This window comes from Coturnix japonica, chromosome 4 (assembly GCF_054131305.1).
Source record: "Coturnix japonica strain WE chromosome 4, WE-NBRP24, whole genome shotgun sequence".
NCBI classification, from domain to species: Eukaryota; Metazoa; Chordata; class Aves; order Galliformes; family Phasianidae; genus Coturnix; species Coturnix japonica.
Genome location: NC_140666.1, coordinates 15,578,321 through 15,602,927, shown reverse-complemented (window position 1 = coordinate 15,602,927; position 24,607 = coordinate 15,578,321). Strand labels below are relative to the sequence as shown.

General features: G+C 34.1%; 1 long non-coding RNA gene across 2 annotated transcripts in view; it reads right to left on the bottom strand.

The window, feature by feature from the left end:
* Positions 1-24,291, bottom strand: part of LOC107312659 (uncharacterized) — a 247,081-nt gene extending 222,790 nt beyond the window's left edge. The window contains exon 1 of one of the 2 annotated variants that reach the window (XR_014945156.1): positions 24,146-24,291. This is a non-coding gene — a long non-coding RNA (uncharacterized LOC107312659). The remainder of the gene's footprint in view (positions 1-24,145) is intronic. The other variant, XR_014945154.1, reaches the window with a different exon arrangement.
* Between the last annotated feature and the right edge of the window lie 316 nt (positions 24,292-24,607).

The following is a 24,607-nucleotide window of genomic DNA, read 5'->3' as shown; positions in this document are numbered from 1 at the left end:
CTAAAGGACATGGTTTTGTGGACAACATTGCTGGTAGGGGGATGGTTGGATCTTAGAGGTCTTTTCATACGTTAATGATTCTATAATTATGTGATTCACCATAGGGATTGTATCAATTTAATTATTTCATTACTCTGGCTAAAATACAACAAATATTATTCACAGACATGATCCACTATAAAAATTGTACCTATTACTGAGATCTTTCTTTGAGTACTTGAATAAGCATATTCTAGTGGTTGCTAGTTTCTATTTTACACATGCCAAAGAAAAGGTTAAAAACAAAACGCTGCATACTTCAGTTTTGATTTTTTGAAGACGAAGTGCTTTAGAATTCAAGTTAATATCTTCTGGTCCTGTCAATTAACTTCATATACTGATACACAAATTTGGAGACATTGCTCTTAACATTTAGCATGCCAAAAATGGGTCCCAGCATGGAAATAGGTCATTGAGCATTTAATTATTAAATACATATGCAAAAGTGTGACTTTCTGATAAGACCTTATGGTGTATCATGTTGTAACCTGATCAATTCTGAGACTGCCCACCCAGCGCAGCCTTGCATTTCTCTGGTATTTTTCCCTTACATACACAATTATATATATGATTTTTGTCTTAATTTCCATTAGCATTCAACTTCACTTTTTCTACAAGCAATCTAGTCAGTGTTTCTCTTACACTTTATGTCCTAGTTTTGTAATGTTCCATTATTATCCTCCTTCCATCAAGTTTCTAGCAGTTATAATGTTTCCATAAGCTCATTTGAATCCAAGTTTTCCAGTATCTTTCCTTAGACTTATTTGCTTAATTGTGCATATATACATATTTACTTAATTCAAAGGATGTATCAGCCTGAGCAATATACTCTTACAATGTACATCAGCTTTTTCTCAGTCTTTTTTCTAATTTTAGTGCCAGCAATTCAATTTTATTTTGATTCCTCTTATGCCTTCTCCTTTATTTTAGAAGGTTCTCAATTTCCTAACGAAGATGATTCATTTTCCACAGGGAATACTAATCTCCTCAGTTGCATATTCAAGTGCTGTGTCTCCATGTTTCTGCCTGGCCCTGAAAACATTTCAGAGAATTCTATGATGCATGCTGGTCCTTAATTTCCTAACTGGATATTTACTTTTCAACCCCAACACCCCTTCTACCTTTTCCTGTGTCTGGCACAATAAATTTAAACACAAGCTGCTCCTCTTTATAAATGTCCTAATAAGAACAGCATAGGAATGTTTGCATAAGCTGCTGTAGAACATTTCTGTCACGACTGTTCTGCCAAATAATATCACCACCTGTGAATACTGAAGTGTGTTTACTGTTATTAGAGTTAGTTTAATGATTTACATTTACTGTGTGTTTAATTTTTGTCAAATATTGGTAAATCAATTAAAACAATATAATGCCACTGGGAAAAACATGATTTGCAAAATAATTATAAGCAATTGGCACCAGATGTTCTATTTCTGCAAAATTTGCATTTTCACAGTTTTATAATATTTCTATTTTTCTTCATGGTGAAATGCTTAACTAATCATACTCAAAAAGTTGTTTGGTTTTCTCTTTCTCTTAGTTTAGATTTTATGATAATGTATTCATAAGGCAAAGCTGAGGTCTTATTTCCAAAGCTAGTTAAACTTAATAGTTTTATCCCCTATTATACAGCAGCATACTTACATTATACAGCATCTCTTATTTTAACAATACTTATCAAATCTCATCTACTGATCTACCAGAAGTAGAGATAAAAAGCATATTTCTGTAATACTGTTCTGCTATACCTGAAGCTAAGAAGAATCATAGAACTTATAGAACCTACAAGAAAACTTGAATATTCCTGCCATGTCTGTTTGCTCTTCACAGCTCAGTTTTATCCAAACAGAAAGAAGTAGTTTTATATAAAGAACTAAATAATTTTATCAACAATAAAAACTTTTTGATAGACCAAGATCAAAATTCATCTAAAGCAGAGACTTATTTTGACTTTTAGGCTCACACGTATGAGAAAGTTTGTTCTAAGTTTCCATGTATTTATTTGTTTAATAGAAGAAGAGTAAATACTTTCCGATGTCACAAGATTTGAGAAATTTTGGAGTGTGAACTCTCACATATGGAGTTGTATACTTTTCAGTTCTTTGTGTGACATTAGTCATACAAGATAAATTATTTTGCTTATATTTAAGTGTATAAACTTAAATCATGTTCATTTGGAAAACCTTGGGAGACTACATAGTCTGATTTCTCCTTTATTTTTTATTCTAGGACTACATTCGGTATACTTTTTTCATAATTATTTTTATTTTAGGTTTACAGTGAGCACTAAACTCTGCTGTAGGCATAACAAAACAAAAACAAAAACAAACAAACAAAAAAAACACAACACAGCATGAGTTGGCAAGAGCTTGAGAAGCACTGTAATACCTACTCCTGCCCCCACATTAATAAGAGCCAGTCAGTAAGAATTCTATGCAGTGAACTCCCCCTAGATATTTAGGTTATTTAACTTCCCCTAGAAATTAAACTTCTTCAGCAAGTGACCCTGGATATTCTTGCTTTACTGTCTCAGATAAGATAATAATGCAAACAACAAAACTTACTATTCACTAGTGACAGGCAGCACCATGACACTGTGATAACCAAAAGTTAGTTTTTCTCAATTTTTTTTACCAATGCAAAGAAGTTACATAAAGAGAGCTTTGGTAATAGTCAGAAATCATCATACAGTCCTCTTGATAGTAGGATTTGGCAGAGACTCTCAATAGAGATTCTTTTGTGATGATTTTTTCCATTTCACAAAGCAGGTAGAAAGAGAAACCCAGGAAGTTATCCCACAGTGAAGAGAAACAGTCACATAAAAATCATGTTTTGAAAAAGCTTTCTTGTGTAAAGGAAGCACACTCAGAGCAGGAGTTAAATACATTTGCATATTATTCTACAGAAAAATCTAACTACTGCCATATAAACAAATTTGTTACTCAGCCAACATGAGGTTGAATAATTTGCTCAGGTGTGAGTGCAAATGGATTTTAATACATTTACCAAATCTAGGCATACTTATGTGAGTTTCAGAACTTAAAACAGCACTGGAAAAATAAAGAAAATATTTACTATTTTCAATTTCTTTATTTTGCTCTCAGATATCTTTAAGTCAAGGAAATAATGATGCATCAGAAAGAAAAATAAGCATTTGAAACATGCCTCTGAAAAGTGCAGGGCCAAGTGAGACACAGCAATGCCGACCGTCAGTAAGCAAAATTATTCTTAACATCTGCAAAGTGAGTTACTGTCACTCATCACTAACATGTCTCCATAATAGAACTGATATCCTAACAAATTATTATGTTTCATGAGAAAATGCTAATTCCTTTCTTATCAATGCTCACACTGATATAAATTATCCTCTGACAACATATTCTAATGTAATATATTAATTCAAGAGAATAGAAAAACACTTGCAAAGATAATGGTAAAGGCATCACGTATAACAAAAAAAAGAAACTGATTCATAGCATGAAATTTTTTGTCCCTTCAAAAAATATGCTCCTAAAAAGGCAATGAAAATTTTACTAGGTGCCAGGATTTAACCAAACTCTCAGACTTGTAATTATCACTTACCAGCAAGTAATATCAGTCATATTATTCTGTGTCTAGCAGAATTTTTAAAGCCCTCGTATTTGTCTATTTCTCTAATTTTTATAAAACATTTTTTGACTTCTAGGCAAAGCAACCTCAAATTCAAATATTATGATTGTGTATTATCAGGTTACACTACACAGATATTTATACCAGTATTGTAGAGCAGTAAATGACCATAATCATATATATTAGACATACATAACAATAACAATGCTTTTCAGCTAAGAGTGAGTAGGTGGGACTATGGAAATATGCCTTCTCATATTTTCTACAATATATGTTGTTTTTTTAAGTTGACATCTCTGTCCTCAGATGTCCTCAATAATTTCCTATACCAACCATTTTTATTACATCACCCTATCCTAATTAACTAACTTTAAATTCTCTATTCAGTCTATAGTCACAAAAGCACTCGGAAAAGTCCTCAGTGAGACAGTGTTTGCCAGATAAGTTTTCAACAAGCTCTTGAAGATTGAAATTTGATCACACAAAATACTGAACTAAAGACTGAATTGAACAGCACTGTATGTATTTGTATTACAATAGAAGTGTCGGTTTTCTAAGTACTGAAGATAGGCTCTGTCAAAATCACAAAATTAGACTTGGAAGGATAGTGAAGCTGGGTGCCTGCATTTTCACTCTCAGTGACAAGTAGCTACTGATCTGCTGCACACCTCCAGGGATCAGACACTGAGAGCCTGCTATAAATTCAGCTCTTTCTTCTTTTACTTGGCAAAAGAATCCTCCTCCTACAGCATATGTATAAGCAGAGAATACAGAATGATGAGAATCTGAATCCAAAGTTCAGTGAGCAGATTTCTAGTTTTATTTCAACAAGAAAACCAACAACAACTAAAGTCCCTTAGGTTAAAGGCTCTGAGAGAGGCACCCAAGTCCAGGACGGCTGAGATGATATTGTTAAAATTACACCACAAGCAAGAAAATGACATCATCCTAATTATTTATCATATTATGATTTAGCTAAAAAAAAGCTTTAATGTAAATGATATTTAATGTTTTGAACATTATTTGAACTATTCAATGAAAGCAGCTGAATTCTTGTCTAGATGTGCACCAGCAAGAATCAATGGATTTGTTTGCACAGTAGTAAGCAGACAGTGATATAATCAATCCCAGTCTGTTATCTTACATTTAAACCAAATTTTTAGTAACATTCAGTGAAGCTGATAGCAGGTGTTTGGGTTGGTTTGTTTGTTTTGTAAACTAGCCTATTGCTCCTTTGATGACTTTAGGTCACTGCAGCCAATATTATCAACAATGACATTTACATGATGTAAATCAGAATATGTCAAAAACTGAGCAGTATTTCTTAATTCCAGACAGAACTGCAAACCCTGTTCCATGTAGGCAGAGTCTGTTCATCCAAGCCTTTCACTTTCTAAACTAGGAAACTGAAAAGTTTGTAAATAACGTGTTAGATTACTTTTGTCCATTTTTTAATGACAATAATCAAAAAATTATGATGCTAGACTACAAGGTACCTAATTAATCAGTCCTTATCAGGAGGACTGTAGTCTATCAGAAAAACTAGATAAAGCAATTTCAAGACTTAAAGCAGACACTTTGCAATAACTACATTTCTTTAATGAGGAATTAAGACTATTAAAGTAACAAGGAGGAAATGACCTAGGTAATGACAGAGACACAGGCTTGAGTTTACTAGAGACTAAATAATTATTTAAAATAATAATAATAATAAAATCTATATTCTTACTGGCTTAAGAGAAAACAAAAAGAATAACAGTCATGAGAGGGGATGAAAATTAGTAATATCGCTGTAACTAAGAGCAAGGTAGTGATGCCCATTTTAAGACATATACAAATAGTACCCACTTTGGAAAGCATTCAGGGTCCACTCTGGAGTTGTGTAAGTCAGTTACCAATGCTTCCTTCACAGCTATACGGATTTATGTCAAATCAAAACATGATTTCAGCAACCAGTCTACTACAAAACAATGCTACTAGAATCAATAAAGCAAGTTTCTATTAACAGTGAAACACATAAATATCAATAAAATAAACCCCTGAAATGTTCCTCCTTCCTATCATAAAAACAATTCTGTGGCTTTTTCCTTCACAGTTTTGCTTACATCACAGAAGACTTTTTCTCTGAACTTGGACTCATACATTAATAGGTTACCTAGACTAGAGGAATCAACTTCATACTGAAGACATTTGTTCTACATAAATGATTCAATCTATACTGCTTTCAGTAAATATTTTTCTTTCACCGAATATATAGTGCTTGATATCATCATTAATGTTGTAATATGGTGATTTTTTATTATGTATTTACCATTCTTTTACATTTTATAACAAAAACAAGTACTTAGTTTGAAAAAGAAAAGATGGTGATTTATCATCTGCCCTAAGAAGCCACTTTTCAAAGCATCTATCCTATTCTTTCTGCCACACTATAAATCATACACATTCACTATAACTCTGTTTGATCTACAATTTCTGTCATTCTAAAATGTAATCTGCTGTACAAGAACAGGCAGCTGAAATTTAACATAGTACTTTAAGGACCTCAGAATGAGAGAAAAAAAAAAAAAAAGAAAAGAAAAAGAAAAGAAAAAGGAAAAGAAAAAGCCAATAAAAGCAACCAGCTATTAAGTCTACATAAATTAATCAATATCCAAAGTTAGAGTTCAACTCAAACCTAAGGGAAAGACAAAATTGTTTTGTTCCCAACTCATTCACTGGGCACTGTCATATCTTGTATAACAATGTCTGATTCTTTTAGAAATGACATTTAGTGTCATAAAATCTAAATCATAGGCAATCTCAAGTGGTTGTTCTGTTTTGTTTTGTGTGTGTTTTTTGGTGGTTTTGGTTTGTTGGGTTTTTTTTTGTTTGTTTTTTGTTTTTTTGATTTTTTGTTTTTTGTTGTGTTTTTTTTGTTTGTTTGTTTGTTTTTTGAGAGAGAGAGAGAGAGAATATCCTAGACTTACAAACACAATATAATACAAGTTAACGTGACCAGATCCAACTGGCACCCATTTTCTGCCTTCTTTTGATGGAAATTTCCAGTGGCATGTAGAGCACAGAGCAAGTTCAATTGTTGCAATTCCCAATGCCCACATGCTCTCTAAACACTACATTCTCCTTTGCATGTTTGCCTTTGCCTAGAAAAGCTGGAGGGAGCATTAAAAAAATGCTATGTAATGAAACTGCTTTCTCTTTTTCTCAGCTAGGTATGAATGTCTTGGAGGAAATCCGGGCATCGATTAAACCTACTTTGAGATTAAAGCAGCTGCTTCTTGCATGGGGAGATGACAGCTTCAATGATATTGAATCAGAAGTTATCCATGAAGGTTTTCTATCATTCTGAAATATATATTTAGTGACAGAATATTGGAGGGAAGAGAAGACTACAGATGTTCTGGGCCAATTCCACCAGGCATTTATTTTTTGACTACCCACCAGTCCCTTTCAGGAAGAAAGCAATGGATATAATGTGAGTCAAAAAATGAATAGGTGTGGTGTGGTACATCATTTCAGCATTTTAGACTTGCATTCTGGTACATTTTTATATATCAGTCATGGAATAAATAGACCACACAGCAGATACATTCTTGATTCCTGATACATTCTTACTCCCAGTCTATCACTGTAGATCCAAACTAATCACAGGTAGTAACTTCCTTGGATCCTTCCCTAAGCATGCATATTATGCTGAAGTTATTAATGAGCAACTCCACTCACAGCCCAGATAGATGGGACACTGGACAGGTTGGAACAGGTTACCAAAGGAAGTTGTGAATGCCCCGTCCCTGGAGGCATTCAAGACCAGGCTGGATGTGGCTCTGGGCAGCCTGGTCTGGTAGCTGGTGATCTTGCTCATAGCAGGGGGGTTGAAACTACATGATCATTGTGGTCCTTTTCAACTCAGGACATTCTATGATGATTCTATGATACTGTCTTGTCTCTCTGTGTAAGTCATTCTTTTCTTGAAACTGATACACAATGCCAACAATAATCCTAATATGAAAGTTCATAATCCTTACACTTGTCTTGTGTGTGCTTTTACTTAAAACAATATTTACTATTGACTTAGAAACAAAGAGCTCTCCTGTGAGGTATAGTGTATATTTCTGTGCAGTTATCCTGGATTGTCAGATCTATGTCTGTGTGTACTGTTGAGCAGCTGATACAACCAACATTAAATCAATCACATTTGCTGTAACTTTAAAGTCGATCTTTTAATTCAGTTGGAACAGAACACTGGGTTGAACAAAGAAAAATACTATTCTGGGCTCGTCTCTCTTTTGTTGTTGTTGTTCATACATATTTTAGTCCTCACATTTTCTGTTAGATTTCATCATCTTCTACATTCCACCAGAAAATTTTGTTAGACATTATGTACCTCTTTTCTCCTCAAATCACTACTACAACAATAAATAAATAAATAAATAAATAAATAAATAAATAAATAAAGCTTAAAACAAATATTCTTTTACTACAAGTCCCCTTGCTGCAACAAAATGGAAAAGTGAAGTCTGACTTATTTGCTCCCAAATGGCTCACCTGGATCATGGGTTTCTTTTCTAATGGATCTTTAATGCCTTTTTTTTTCCTTGCAAGTCTTGTTGATTACATGTACAAGAATTATCCACAATTATCCACAATTACCTTCCTGCAAAGATTCTTTATAGATTGCTGAGCATTTAACAAAAGTTTTGGAACTTTGGATGTGTCAGATTTTAGGAAAAAGCATTCTTAATAGCCTGAAAAATTAAGTGAATAGGAAACAACAAAATTCCCATGGATAGTCTTCTAATACAAAAGAATATCACGGTTATCATATATATTTCTAGCCTGAGCCAGTACTAACAAGAAGCACTGTTCTGTTTTATGACTGACATGGAATATCATGGTATTGCTGAGGAATTTGCTTAGAAGTGGTTAAAAGGATTATTAGTTTGCAGCATCTTAAGCAAGCTGACCAGCTTCCTAAAGTGCTATATTTCACAGAGTAAATTGTATAACCACTGAGCAACCAGTAGTACTCTTGAGCTTATCTCATTGTCACAAATGTTCAAATATGTTATAACTGCAGTATCTCCTTTCCAGTTCAGTTATTTAATAATTGATATGACAGAAAGAGGGCTTTCACCTTTAAAATGCATTCAGAACTAGAGGAAGTATCCAAATGTTTCAGAAAGAAAATATAGCTCTGCTTTAGTCCTGAACAGCAATTTCAATATTGAAGTAAGAGGTATATTGAGAGGTAATATTGAAGATAGTGAGGCTTAAAAAAACCAAATCTGTATTTAACAATACAGAGTTTATTAGAAACAAGGCTGAGGAAAAAAGAAGTTGCTCTTAGAAGTACTAATCAAACATCCATACCAGGATACATGACAAATGATTTGGTAGGATGTCAGAAAAAAAGAAAAGCACAGCTAACATCCTATTGACCTATAACACGCACTTTTCCAACAGAAAATAGTATGAGCAATAATTTTAAGTCAAGTTGACAGACGTGAGTCAAAATCATCACAAACTTCATAAACAAGTATTAAGGGTACTATTAAATAGCCTCAAGAGCTCTAATGTACCTTCACCCCTTTTCCACTCAGCAAATACATTAAGAGAAAATGTTGATAAACGGGACTTTAAAGCTGTGCATAGTACTGGTGTAGGAAAAAAAAAAAAAAAAAAAAAGTCAGAGGACAGAAGTGTCAAAACTAGCCTGAGGTCTGGCAGCTGACAGTAACAACCTGTAGAGAAGTCAGCTGGGAGGCTCTCCAGCATCCTGGGGGAGTATATCCATTGTAAAATAGCAGTACATTAACTACTCATACTAGTGGTTGGAAATATCTATTACACAACACAAAAAATTTTATATAAATCAATACAAATTAATGTAAACAGTGAAGTTAGAATTCATGCACGTTACCTCACTATCAGATGCACAATTTTTCTGTTTGATGAAGCAGGGCTCATCTGCCTAATGACTTGTCAGGTGCTCCATGGTTCAGGTTAATCTGAAATTCTGCCTTTGGGACTGGTTGCAAAAGCATCTAATAGATTCTAATTAACTCGACCTTCTTTGTGTTACTGCTCTTCTTTTCTAAAGGTCAGCACCTTTGTAGCATGCTCGTTATGTTATTAATTTGTTAGCATTGCTATTTATAAACAAACCAATCGCTTTCACACATGTATAAACCACTACTAAGAAACTAAAAGATGGATGGCAGTGCCAAATCTAATCTGATCTAAATGTTTTTTTGTTGTTGTTGTTTTGTTTTGGTTTTTTTCAGCTGTTATACATGCGTTACTTTTTAAATAGTAGTGATTTTAATACTTGATTGTTACTCCTGAAAACAGAAATTCTTAATGCAGATAACATCATCAACTTTTTTGCACACATGCTATCCTTCAACTCTAGACATTATGAAATGGTCAGTTTTCTCTTTCTTCATTATTTCATGAAAAGATCAACAAATTCAAATGTAGTTTAGCTAAATACAATAGAAATAAGGCTTCACACTGCTCTTTCTTTCCTTCTGTTCTTTTAAGTGCAATACAGTGTAGAAGGAAAACTAACCATGTGTTAACTAGCTCCCATTACACTCCAGAATGTGAAATATATGAAATGTCATTGTTCACTCCAGAAACTTTATCTGTGCAAAGCTAATATGGAAGATGTACTTGCTGTACTTGTGTTTTTACATTAAAACACCCATGGAGACTTCTTTTTTAAAACAAACAGACAAACCAGATTCCCTTCCCCTCTTCAGTATGAGAAAGCTCCCTTAAAGTTCTACAAGTAGCTTTCCTTACTCCCTTGTAGCATCTCTCACCCTTCTAAATTATTGGACATAAAATTCAAGATCTCTGAGAGAGGACTCAAGGCTCCTTCAGAGTCTCACTATCTTCTTGCTGTCTTGCTGTCATTTTGTGTTTGTATTTATTATTATTTTAGGAAGAAGTAAGAATGTAATTAGGATAAAGGTTACTGTAGTGAAAGGATATTAATTTCAGATAACAAAGTTTTTCCATATGGTTATAAAAAGAAACTTCATTTCAGCTGGATTTCTTTATGCTAACACAAAGTCCCCAAAACAAAGACACTTAAATACACAAAGTTAGAGAGAGAATACATGCTATTATCCTAATTTGAAAATGAAGCTGTCAATTAAAAGAAAAAAACAAAAACAAATACAACAACAATGGGATTAAATCACAGTAAGATGCATTACATGAGCTCTCTATTTATTTCTTCTTCTTCCCTTCTCCAGTGGTAAGAATAGTGAGAATGTATTTTACTGCAACTAGAAGACTTTGATAGAATTGCTAAACTTAATCACATTGCACTTTTCTAGTTAAGATAACCATCCTAGAGCTATAAAAAACTCACATTTCTCAGGTCTCCCTCTTCTATAATTTCTTTACCCTGTAAGATCCTAAGAGTTCAAGACACAGATGAACATACAAGCTTTCTGCTAAGATACGGATGACCAAGTTTTGACTGCTCACTGTGGCAACTTCCTATGTGCAGTTTTGCTTTGCATTACTTCACCCAAAGTAATTCTTTAAGCCTGCATGAAAAAAAAAAAAAAAAAAAAAAAAAAAACTGACAAGAGAAGATACATATGAAATGCAGCAATAGAAAATCTGAATTAAAGATCTTTGATGTCTTAGGTACAACCTTGTTTGCCTTTTATTTTCTACTCAGCAGCCCACATACTAACCATCTGAAAGTACTGTATAATAAGGAATTAGATTTCTGTTTGCCACCAATTACTGCAAGCAGTGAGCAGAAGCCAGTAAGCAAAATCTATGGGTTTTTTGAAAGGACAAAGCAAAATTGGAATGGTCTTCTGCCTTCGTGAGATTAGCTGAATTGATCCAGCTGTAAGACCTTTCACCAAGGTTACCTTAAAAAAGAGAGAGAGAGAGAGAGAAAAAAGAAAAAAAGAAAGAAGAAAAAAGAAAACCACATTGACAGAGTCTGGACTTGAAAGTTAAGTTTACATCAGGTTTCTGTGAGCAGTTATTTAGCATGCTTACTGGTTGCCTGCACCATGCGTATGCATCAATATTGGGCAAGCTTGCCACAAGCAGACAATTAAAAACACAGCAAACTTGCAGGATCAGCTTACTGTCATCTTAACGTTTTAGAGCGATCTGAGTTTGTGCATGGTCAGCACTTTGCTAATTAACTGCATTCTGACTATTCTGCAGAAATGATATTTTAGCTTATAAAGTATCAGACGAATATTATGGTCAAATAAACTTACACTGCAAAATTGGAAAGTCAGTGTCAGTCTGCTGCATCTTACCTTTAAACAGCTCAGAAAAGGCCTGAATGGTTGATTACATTAATACTATGCAGATTCTCAATATGAACGATATTGTACATGTTCTGAAGTTTATACATATTTCAGTACTTAAACATCCAATATCGTTTCAAATCCAGAACATTAAAATGCAAACACCTATCTATTTCAATATCTTTTATGATTATCTAAGAACTAAGACAAGATCAAACCAACTTTCTACAGGTTTGTTGAAAAATTTCTCATCTGCTTACTTTAAAGTGAAGATGCCCTTTGCTTATAACTCCATGTAATTCAAAAGATAAAAAGCACTATTCATTGGAGCAGTGCTTGAAGCAGACCCTTTGGGATGATTCTTACTAAAGCCTGATATTTTCTGGTTCTTATTTTAGTTTATTGACTCAGAAGAGAGGTCAATAAATGAGATATAGCTTTTTTTTTTCTCCTCTCTCTCTCTTTTATCTGATAGAGTCTCTTCACAAAGTCAGTCCAACTGTAAAATAATTCCTTGTCACATTGAGAGTTCCTACTGGATCGGTCTGTTAGGATTATCTACTAAAAGTTTTAGAATGTAAAAAGTGAAAAATAAAAATAAAAATTCTGTGTTTTAACGACAGCCAAAACAATCTTGCTTGTAGCAAGCTGGTGCAATTGCTGAAAGCAAAAACAAAAGTCTGACATAAGAGCTGAAAGCTGAAAGGTAAATTATTCTTGCTGTGTTTTTGACTTGAATCCTGCCTGTATGATCAGCAGCACTCAGACTCGCAGCAGGGAAGTCTGCATGAGAGATGGAAAACTAGGAAGGTGGCTTTAAAGAAGGCACAGAAAAAATGTACTAAATACAAATTCTAGTCAAAAGGGCCCACTCAAGATTCCCTCCTTTGAGGGGTGGAGAGAAAAGCATAGCAGAGCATGAAAAGGACATGCCTGCATGGAAGACTTGCTCATTAGAGACAATATATTTTGAGACACTCTGTTTTGGGTACAGACAAAAAGAGGGAAACATTAAAGAGATCACTGCAATAGGGTAAAGAGCTATAGTGGAAAGAATATTTTAGCACAGGATTCCCCTAAATAGCAACATGTTTAAACTGTATGGTGGCAGTAGGCGCAGCATTGTTGCAACCTGAAAACAAAGATACAGGATGCCTTCACCGGGATGGCATCTGTAAAGATGCCCCAATATACAGCATATTCAACAGACAGGAGAGTCATTCCTGCTTCATCGCTGCTAGTGAGCAGTAGATTCAAAATTCAAGATTGGATTAATTATGAATTTTTAAAAGCAGTTCATAATTTAGAGGTGGGAGGAGTGATCAGAATTCAAAAATAGTTACAGAGGAAAAAAAGAGCAGCTGCTCTTCACAATTATACATATATATAAAAGAAATGCATTCTGAAACACAGCTGTTTGTCCATGAATTAAACTCAGCATTCACACACACATTTATATAAGATTGCTAGTCCAGGCATTAACACACATCTCCATTTGAGAGCTTTTTTCCCTGCCAAAATAAATGGAACCAAGGAACTGTAACTGCTTAAGCAGCATGGATCTCAGTCTGTCATTTAAACAGGTAAACTGCTCCTACCCCAACAGCACAATAAGGCCTTTCTTTGTCATAGAACTGTAGTTTGTTTTCCTCGCACATCAAGATAACTTTAAAAATAATATGAATAAATTTCAAAACCACCTTCTGGGCATCATAAAAACTTCAATCATGAGGTAAGACATAATCTGTCAAATTCATCTCCAGTCACTAAAAATACAGAAAGGGTAAAATAAATCACAGAATCACAGAATGACCCGGGCTGGAAGGGACCTCAAGGATCATGTAGTTCCAACCCCCCTGCCTAGCAGGGCGACCAAACATACACCTTTACTAGATCAGGTTGCCCAGAGCCCTGTCCAACCTGGTCTTGAACACCTCCAAGGACAGGGCATCGACAACCTCCCTGGGCAGCCTGTTCCAGGACCTAACCACTCTCTTAGTCCAACCTAAATCTTCCCTCTTTTAACTTAAAACCATTTCCCCTAGTCCTGCTATTATCAGCCTTTTCGAAGAGTTTACTCCCCTCCTGGGAGTAAGTTCCTTTCAGGTATTGAAAGGCTGCAATGAGGTCACCCCGCAACCTTCTCTTCTCCAGGCTGAACAAACCCAACTCCCTCAGCCTGTCCTCATAGGGGAGGTGCTCCAGCCCCCTGATCATCTTTGTGGCCCTCCTCTGGATCCTTTCCAAAATCTCCATGTCTTTTAAATGTCCACATAATTTATAATACATGAGAGAAAATAGACTTAAGAACAGATTACTGAACTTCTAAGATTTGCGTTTTCTTTTATAACATTTCCTTACTAAGAATTTCTAAAGAACATTTACACACATTTAAAATCATACACTAATTCAATCTGTGATGCTCACAGACAGTTGATATCTTCAGAACTACTTAAGAGACGTGAAAATTTTATGTTTGGCCTGTAATATTTCATGTCATCAACACTATATTTTAAAAATGCTCAACAGTTAACACTATGCAAAAACAAGTACAGGTTCTATGAATTAAGAACAGACCAGAGAACTTTTGCGTACCAAGAGACAAGGCTAGAAATGGAAGATTCTTCTTCTATCTAAAATATTACTTTTGCAACTGACAGGAGAAAAGTGTTCATGAAGACTTTTAAATAACAAGTACACATAGCTTTGGCTTTTCTGTGTCATTTCTCAGAAGATTCCTGGAAATTATAGTTCTGAATATGGTTAAAGATAAATGTTTTCTCTGTGAAATGAAGGAGAAGGAAATATAGGTCCTAAAAACCCTAATTATGTGCTCAGATCTCCTAGGTAGGTCAGCAAACCAATGACACGTCATCAGTGAAATACTGAGAAGCCCTCAAAGCTGATCAGACTGCAAGAATTAACTATAGTTCAGGTAGTCATAATGGATAGAACTTGATAGGAGGAAACTCTCTCACATATTAATTACACTGTTGTGAAAGCTGAAGAACTAATAAACAATGCTAATGGGTTTGTGGATTCTATACTGGAGGAGAAAAAACAACTATATTTTCAAAATGTAAGTCACTGGAATTAATTTAATGACCATTAATACTACTGAACAATAAAGTTTTTTCCTTAGAATATTCCACAGTACTGAGAATTACTTTTATCCTGTGTTACTCCTTTCTGTTTTGATGTAATAAATAAATAAATAAAAAGGACAGAGAGAACCTTAAGAAGAAATCACAACCGAATTTGAATGCAAAAATGACACATTTTACAGAAAACATGCTTACTTCCAAAACCAGTTACTGTGAGGGAAGATAATAGGTTTCTAATGACCTAATTAATTTTACACTAAGTGTGTTTTGCAAATGTACAAAGTTAGACAGCAAATTGCTGTCTCTGCATTGGTAAGAAATGGTTGTCTCCAAACAGATCTCTAAAACCAACGTACAGTAATTCATGCTGACAGTTTATTCTAATTACAGCTGAATAAAATGGTTCATTTGAGATACCAAATTTCACTGCAAACGCCACTTTGCTAGATACAAAATAAAACAAAAACAAATTATAAATCCAACTTAATCCAGCTGCAACTTCCTTGTTATCCTGTGCATACAGAAGGGTACAGTTTGACAGAAGCCTTCTGATGATCGTGTAGAAGACTAAGAGACTTATATATTTTAAAAAAATAAAATAAAACAAATGGATGTGTATCTATTCCTTTCAACACATTCGTTTTATTCATTTAGCACTCTCTTTTCCTTGACTGCTCCTCACATGTCTCACCCTCTTAACTCTTTACCACCTTTGCCGGACATCTTTGGACACTCTCAAATAGTTTTATGTCCTTCTTACCCTGTCATGCCCAAACTACACTCAGTGCTCAAGGTATGAATGCCCAAAGCTGAGCAAAGCAAAACAACTCCTTTCATCACCAAGGTGGCAGTGCTGGCTCTGATGCACCCCGAAGTATGTTTGGCTCTTTTAGCTGTCAAGGAATACTACAGTTCACCTTCCACTTGATGAGGACCCAGTCCTAACACCTGCATTTTCTCCATGATTATCTTTTCTTTATTTTATTCTTTTAAATTCAAATTAAATAAATAAAACAAGAAATAATACTGAAAATGCAATGTTACTATCCGTATCCAAAGCAACCTATGTAGTTTCTGCACAAAGAAAAGTTTGAGAAACCACCAATACATTAATTTAATTTTATTTTTCTAAATCCACATTCATTTAACAATGAATATAAGCACAAATTCTCTACATTAAAAGGACCCCTATGATTTTTATATAGGCATCCTGCAAGAAGATTATTCATTACAAGAAGACACAAAAATTCTGTAAGATAATATGAATAAGGCATGTAGTTAATCCACTAAGATTCCATTAAGTAGTGAGATGATGTTCAGCCAACTAATTACCCATTCATTAAAACAGAACCATAAATGACATTTCCAACATATTACAAAACTCCTCAGTAGTAATATTTTCTCATCTACATCTATTCTGACATTTATATTCTATGTCCCTTTCATAATTATTTCAAATAATTCGTCTGACATATTAAGGGGAAAATAGCTTAAAAAGAGATTACTTACCACCTACCAGTTGCTCACAAAGGAAGGAGAATGACAGAGTGATTATGTTGGTTTATCAACATGAAACTGACATGCTGGTAGACCTTAATAATCACTGCTGTGCTCCAGCTTTTCCATAGCAGAAATCTTCCAGTGCTTGAACAGTAGTACTACCAACACCATCACAAATCCATAGTCTGAATTTTCAAGTCCCACTTATTTCTGCTATAGCTACTTCAAGAGTTGTTGCTGGATGAAAAAGCAAAGGAAATAGGAAGAAAGCATGGTGAGGATCATACAGACACCTCTTATATTCTGGCACTCGTGAACACAGCTCCAACCAAAAGAGAACTGGATTTTTTACATGAATTGTTACTTGTTATAAGTTCATTCAGGTATTCCCTGCACTACTTAGACTGGTGATTAATAAAGTCACAAAAACTGTCAGTTTGCAGGAAACAGTACAATCTCTGGGCTTTTAGACCAATAAGGAGACCTGCAGTGTGCTACAACTGGCTTCTTTTTGCAGATATTCATATCAATTCTTATTTTTTTAATGAAAAAATATAAATTTTCTATTGTATCACCACATATCATAATTAATTTATTTCTGCAAGAAAAAATAACGCTTTCTTTACATATTGCTTCATATTCTGGATTCTGAACTGCACACTTTCTTTCCCTCTGTCTTTCTTCTTAACTGTCCCTGGCCCATTATGTATTATTTGGACTTAACTTCTTCTACTGATATTGATATTTAAAATCCAGTGAAGTTTTAGTCCACAGTTTAATTCCAGTAATTTAAAAAAACAAAAACAAAAACAAAAAAACAAAACAAAAAAAAAAAACCAAAAACGTTCGTCAAAACCAGCCATGCATTATACCACCTTTCTGATGAGACAATGGCATCTGAAAGACAAACTAAACCTCATAGTTTATACTTCCACTAAACAAAGCAGAGACACAACTGCTTTAAGGTAAAAGAGATCCGGTTGCCCTGTTGCCATGCTCCATTAAATGAGATACTGAAGTACTTACAAGCAAGAATAATAACAACACGCTTGTGGCATGAGAGAAATTGAAATGTTCCTTGACTTTCTAACTCTATGGAAAATAATAATTAAAAACATAAAAATTGAAAATGGAACAACAACAACAATAAAAGCAATCAGCCAAAGCCTGTCCTGTTTCCTTCATCCAGCTCAACAGATCAAGATCCAGAAATGAGAAAAGCATTCTGGCTTAAATTGCCAGAATAAGTTGCTTAACATCATATGAGAAAGATGATAAAACTCTGCATGTCCCCTGAAAAAAAATTTTCTCTCTGTTGATAATCAGTTACAGATAATTGAAAGCACATAAAGAGAAAAATACAGTCCAGTCTCCCTTCAGACATGAGGAAACCACAGGAAGAAACCATGGAGATTTAAAAAATGCCTTTCCAATATTTTTACATAATTAACATCAGAGATGTTCTTTCATTCACTCCATGGGAAGTTCTCACTGAATAAGAATTTCAGAAAGAAACAAACTAATACAAAAAATGGCTTTAGTATCTCTTTAAAAGTACACCTTTTCTTTACATATTATTTACTTAAAATTCTATCACAGTAAACCGAAGGAAAAATATTATTTTTTACGTTTTGTTGCTGTTGTTTTAACTGAATCCCCTTCTTTCAAATTCCAGCAGAGACTCACTAAGAATTTAGGAATGGTTCACTTCAGATTAAGTTGGTATTAATCAAAATGTGCTTGCAATATACATATGAAAGTGCATTGTTAAAAACAGAACACAAATAACATGGAACAAATTTTTAAGCAGATGCACTGGCTAGTACCATTAAGTAGCAATGCTTTTAAGACTCTTCAAAGCAACAGTCCGCAGGCAATGGGAATGCAACACTAAGATAAAATGCCTATCAGTGGCACTACATTTTTCTGTAAAAATAATTGATGAGCTGGGCAGAGTGGATTATAAATTGCAGGGTGTATGCAGTACGTTCTGCTCTGGTCAGGGTTGATACTAGAAATACAGGATAAAAACTGCTACTAATTACTTATAAAGGATGATATAAATGTTATCAACTGATAAGAGAAAAAACACATATATTATCCAAAGTTTATCTTCAAAGTATTTTTTAAAAGTCTCTTTCTGCAAACTTTGAATTAAATATTAATCAAGCAATAATTAAATGGTGTAAAGAAAGTTGTCTTGATATCTCACTTACAATCCCTAGATTCAGCCATGCTTGACTTATTTTAAACACCAGTAAAACTGTAATACTCCAATGATGCATTTTTCAGTTTTAATGTTCTGTTTTTTTCCCTAAGTCATGGCTGGAAATACCATTCTTAACTGACTTTTGGTAGCCTAATCATATCATTGCTTATCCTCAATGCAGAAAAAGCCTAAAGCAAGACCAATACAGCAAGATAAGGCTTTAGCTTCTTTTGTATTACTTGCACTATTTTGCTTTAACTGCGTGTTTTTACTATCTTTCTATGGCAGAGAGTCAAGGTCAGAAAGACCTGCATAGAACAGTTCATCTACTTCTCTACTCAGTTACAGTTTACACATATGCTTAAGTACTATTTAAAGGAAAGAATGTCTTAACTAAATGTTTAAATGATTTCTGGCCTACTGAAAGGTGCACAATTAAGCAGTCAAGAAGCAATAATGAATTCAGGATCTATGGCTTCTTTGCTAGATTTTGCCATTGACTATTTCCTTAAGTATTGGTAAGGCATTACAGGTATAATATGCTGTTAGACTAATTGTAGTTGATGATAAGTTTACATTTTATGTCACAACAAAAAGGGATCATTACCATACAACACATAGAATAAAAAATACTAGGGAGGGGGAAAAACATTTTAAGAGACAGCCTCTTAAATATTTCATTTCTTTTGATCATGGTACACTACTGTAACCTAGTTAGATCATTTGCAGATTAGCCATCCCACATATGCTTCTTTTCATCATCAGACTTACAAATCAGTCTGCCTAACTTCTTTGTTAGAGGCCCACAGTTGCTCATGTAAACATACACAGGTTACAGAAATCAGTGTAAGCTCCAGCTGGCAGATTTGAAAGTCTCCTGCTCTGTAAGGTGAAGCGAGGACCAGGCAAGGTGGGAAACTGCTGCCTAAGCTTATATGAAACACACATATAAACTAGCTTTTGCAGAATATTCATGGTCTCAGTTGAAAATTGTTGGAAAAACCTCAAAACAGAGAAGCTATAGCCTATTTCAAGTAGGTTGTATAAGAACACTGAACATGGCAAAGAATTCCTGGGTAGCTTTCCATTTGTACCACATATTTGATTTTAAAAATTATTAGATGAACCATGCTTTATACACTTAAGATTCTGCACAATCAGGCCTTTAATGCGACAAATACTTCAAAAATAATTTTCAAAGATATTAGTAAATGAATAAATAAATGAAGGGGGGGAAAAAAAAAAAAAAAAAAGAAGAAGAAGAAGAAGAAAAGAGTAAATATTGGTCTCATTTAACCACCTCTACATTGAAACAGTCACAGAAGAAAAGGCTAAAGCCTTCTCATGTTTCTGAGAAACCATGCTTCTCTCATGAATACTCCACTAAACTACAAGCATGGAAGATAGCAAAACACTTGCATTCAACTTATGAATAAATATAGTGTGCACAGCTGGAAAACATATTGCCAGAAGCAACTTCTTCCTTTTTCACTTGTTCTTTTTATTGACTTTACAGAAAGATTTGGATTTCCTGTACTGGGACATGCAGAACCTTTAAAGCAGATTGCCCTTTGTACATGACAAATATATACAGGTTACAGGAATCGATCTAAGTACCTAAATTCCAGCTGGTAGATTTGAAAGTCTCCTGCTCGGTAAAGTGAGATGAAGATTAGGCAAGGAGGGAAACTGCTGCCTAAGTTTACATAAAAGGGTGGCTTTTTACGATGTTCACAGGCCTTCTTTATTTTTGTTGACTTGAATCAGGTTTTTTTATGATTGATCAGAAAGAAGCCTTATTCTAGCATTTTACAGCTAAATAGATATGGAGTTTTCTGTCTTGGCTGTCAAGAGATAAACTCTGTACCACAAAGCATATTAAAAAAAGTATTTATCAGAATTTATTTTCTGGAGGGTAATTATCCCTATTTTACTACACTGAAGGAAGTATAGTGAACTATCATATCTCATTCTCAAATAAACCCAAACATGAAATACATCAGGTGTCTTCAAATGTTACAGTGTTTCAGAATAAAATCAGTTAATGCCTCCAGCAGTCAAAATTGTATACTCAATTAACATTATTCCAAGATAATAAATTAATGAAATTCTATTGAACAACCATAAGATTTCCACTTAGCATACTTACAATTTTGAAAATATCAAATCAATTTAAGATTACTAAACTAATTCCATTCTTCTGGTCGTGGTGTCTTTTACAGGACAAGCTAAGGTTAATTGCTCTCTTTCTTCCCTGTGTACGACTGTAGCTCTGTACAAAATTCCTAATTGGAATGCATGGACTGTTTTAATGTATTTCAATGTGTACGGTTTGGAAGTCGCTGCACTAACTTCACTCAAAACCTTTCAAAAAATAGCAGTTAACTTACCTGAGAAGGCAGAAAAAATTACATGCAAATGAGAAGGAATACTAACAGAAAACTGTGACCTCTGCCCCAACTAACATGCCTGTTGCCTGAACAAAGGTATAGGAGTCTACCTGGGAGCAAGGTGAGACTATTCCTTCAAACACCAATTTTCTCTTCTGGACTAGATAGAAAAATAGCTGTTATTCTATTTGATTCATTTCAAATCCAAGCCAACAATGAAATGTTATTTTATATAAGCTAAGAAAGCATGTAGTGTACATTAAACAGCATTTCTCCCAGCAAATAAAATGGAATACAATGTTTAAACCCCTTTTTGCAAAACAAGGGAGGAAATCCTGTTCTAGGTTAAGTTTAATATATTCTTTAGGATTTGCTTTTGTAAGAATTATTGTCTCAGACACCTTCCAAGCTTTAGAAAGTAATTAAACTTATTAACTTGGTCAAGTTAACATTTCTTCCCTATGTAACCAGCTAAGTGTGGTCTCCTTTGCAAAACAGAATGCTTTACAGTGGAAGGACTAAAACTGATCCATACCAGTAAGAAGAAACAGTCTTAGAACTCCCACAGACATCGATACAGCTGCCAACGTGCTTGATAAATTGTTAATAAACCAGTTAGTGGAAATACCAAGCATGCCTGTTACTTGCAGTACCTCACTGTTGGTGGTTCTGAAGGTAACTGAATTCTCACATTAGAACTAGGTGAGAATTATACATCTCAACCCACAAGAATAGTGCTTAACCTTTAAAGCAGATTGCCCTTTGTACATGACAAATATATACAGGTTACAGGAATCGATCTAAGTACCTAAATTCCAGCTGGTAGATTTGAAAGTCTCCTGCTCGGTAAAGTGAGATGAAGATTAGGCAAGGAGGGAAACTGCTGCCTAAGTTTACATAAAAGGGTGGCTTTTTACGATGTTCACAGGCCTTCTTTATTTTTGTTGACTTGAATCAGGTTTTTTTATGATTGATCAGAAAGAAGCCTTATTCTAGCATCATACATCAAGAAAATGGAAATTCATAAAAATTGAGACCAGAAAGTTCAATCTGAGGAAATAAAAAAATTTAAGTGTATACAGAGGCAATTTAAACACTCCATGAAAGACCTGAAATAAACTTGGAGCAGGTAGAAATATGGGCTGCAGCCGGGTAACCATAAGCATTCTCAGACTACTTTCTGAGCACTTAGTTCGTAGCACATAAAATATTGAGCTAAAAAAGAACTATTGATGTAGTTATAATGGATGTGTAAGCAAACTTGCTTTTTGTGTACATCTTAAAAGTAATTTAAAGCTTTGTATATTGGGAATTGCAGAGTCTAATTTTTAGCCTAGAGCAAGTTTTTATAGACAAATAACCAACTCTAATGATAAGTTTCTAATGGTCAGACTTAACCACTCTCCTGCTGCTAGGTGTTCTAATGGCACACTCTAGCTTTGATAGACCAGGTTCCATAAAACAGTGTATTCACCCATTTCACATAAACTGTATGTTTCTGCAACATGAAAATAGGCATTATTTGAATGCATTTAAATCTAATCTGTTTTAATGGAGAGTATGCACTAATTTTCTTTAAAACTACCTTTGAAAAGATCATGAGGAAGTAATTTAAGTGGTTTTCTAAACTATTAGTTGACATTTCAGTTCTCAATAGCTAAAGCTAGCCTGAAATTGTTCTTTTTAGATATGGCAAGGATACTTAAAACAAACAATTGCACGTTATTAAGAAAATTGAAACTCAGATTGCTCTTAATTTAATTTACATAAAACTAACTTCTCTTGACCTGTAAGCTTAAAATAACACTATTTTGCAGTTGTTGAAAAACAATGTATTAAGGTGTTCATGCTTTTAACCAAATGAAAGAAACAATTCAAATATGTTTTGTGGTGCCATAGTAAACCACCGGTATTCACATCTCCTGAGTACAATCTTAGAAATAAAATCTACAATCTGACAATTTGATCAATTCAGTGACAGGAGTAATTAAGAAATGCATCTCTGGAAATTTTATTAAGAACTAGTTGTTTTATTCCACATGGACCTGGTACAGGTCACTAGAATTGGGGATAAAATTGAAAAAGCTCACAAGCAGTATTCACAAAATAACAAAAATAAAGGAGGACAAACACTGCAGGACACATCATTTCCACAGTCAGGGATTCATGGCTTTTCCACATCTATAACTTCGTGTCTCAGACCAGAAGCCAATTTCTTAACATTGAACTGTGTCTCACACAACACATTTACAGAGTTACAACCTGCCACTCCAAGACACCCATAAATTGATGAAAATCATTATATCAGTCTAAATAATCAGCTAGAATAAATAAAGAGAAAAAAAAAATCTCTGACTTTGATTTTTAATACCTTTAAACCAATCCAATCCATCAAGCATGCAGACAATTTTCCTGCCTCTATTTTTCCATTAACTGCTGTTTACTAATTGCACTGCTTTGGTTTATAATCAACACAATACATAAACCTTTAACAACAGTATGACATAGTAGAGCATTTACGTCTTCTTTAGATTTAAGAAGGAATGAAAAATAACAAAGATCATCTTATGTATATATTTTTGATTTAATTGTTTAAAATGATAGCTGAAATTCAGAAGTGATTAAATAAACAATTACATTAGCAAAGTAAGTTTGATGATCACAGAATTAGCTGTATTTGAATAATAACTTTTAACTACTAGGAACTGCAAAAGGAAACGTCCTAAATATCAGTTACGATAATTATGATACGGACCATTGGGATATATAAAAAGATCGGACTTTTCCTCCTCTTTCTTAAGGACATGCAGGACTGTGCAAAGTTGAAACCTCCATTTGCTGTAACAACTTAACTCTTGATTATAACCAAGTCACCTAAGTTTAACTGCCTTCCTGTCCTACTAATCTGATTGATTTGACAGCAGTTGTATGAATTCCATAAATATTTTTATTCAAACCTGTGCAAAATCTCAACACAGTATGAGGAATACTTACAGATCAGTTGGTCTGCTGTCATCCTTCACTTCCGTACTGTAGCAGTACACCATTCACAATGAATTACTTTGTCCATGCACTCATTTGTCTTGGGACAGCTATCCTCTGATTAAACACAAAACCAAACATTAAAAACAATATTCAAACTGAATGTATTAAAGAAAACAAAGCAAAATAATATTTTAAAATGTAAAAATATTAAACACTGAAATGTTTTTTTCAATAGTAAAAAACATCTCTGTCTTGTACAAAAGAAATTGCACTTAGTTTAGCAACAAGATTTAATATGGTCATAAAAAATAACATAATGAGAATGTTTGAGTAGAGTATTATTAGAGCTAGATGCAGTGCAGATCAAGATCTAGATAAAAAGAGAGACTAAGTACAAAGATTATTACAAACTCCATCATTAACTATATAGTTGGACTCAACATTTTCTTTCACTAATAACAAAATCATGGA